Source organism: Bison bison, unplaced genomic scaffold, assembly GCF_000754665.1.
Source record: "Bison bison bison isolate TAMUID 2011002044 unplaced genomic scaffold, Bison_UMD1.0 scf7180017858929, whole genome shotgun sequence".
Classification (NCBI taxonomy): domain Eukaryota; kingdom Metazoa; phylum Chordata; class Mammalia; order Artiodactyla; family Bovidae; genus Bison; species Bison bison.
Genome location: NW_011489501.1, coordinates 28748 through 29530, shown reverse-complemented (window position 1 = coordinate 29530; position 783 = coordinate 28748).

Here is a 783-nt window from a genome sequence, read left to right as displayed (position 1 = left end):
CATGGTTCACAAAGAGTCAGACACAACTAAGTGACTAACATTTTTACTTTTCTGATTTCTCAATTTTTCATGTGAAAGACATAGAAATCATTACTGTGGGATTTTGCCTAAGATATTGTCTTACAATACAAATATAATGCAATTAGAACTTTAACAGGTTCCATGTATTTGTATTTTTAAATAATTTCTATTTCAAAGGAAATTCAACTATATATTGATTTACTATTTCAATGAAGCTGTATGTAATGCACAGATTATTGGGCAATGGTGGCTTTGATCTATTCTTTCTCTTTGCAAGTACCTCTTTTTGGTTATGAATGTGTGTTTTCCTTTTATTCTGAAAAAGTTGGAAAGCCCAGTACAAACCAATGATTGGCATATCCCATATCCTTTAGCCTGGAGGGAGGGCTATCATACTGCCATGCAGTCTATAATTCTCTTTATCCCATATGTACAGAAGTGCAATAAATCTATCATTGATTGATGAGATGGTCTTTGAACATTGCAGTCTGTATTCTCAGAATACAACTCTCAGAAACAACTTTGGAAGTATTTGAAAGTTTTGTCCTCCTTCTTTCTGACATCATGACTAATTTTGAATAAATTGTTTCTTTCTTTTTTTTATTGATAAATGTGAAGAGGAGCAAGGTAAGTCCTATAAGTGTGTTTCCCTGTATGTAAACACAGTTTCATCTGTTACCTGTGCCTTTCACTTCAGTTTCTAAGAATCATTTATCTCAACTCTAAGTTGTGAATATTTCACATGATTTTTTTTTCTGGATC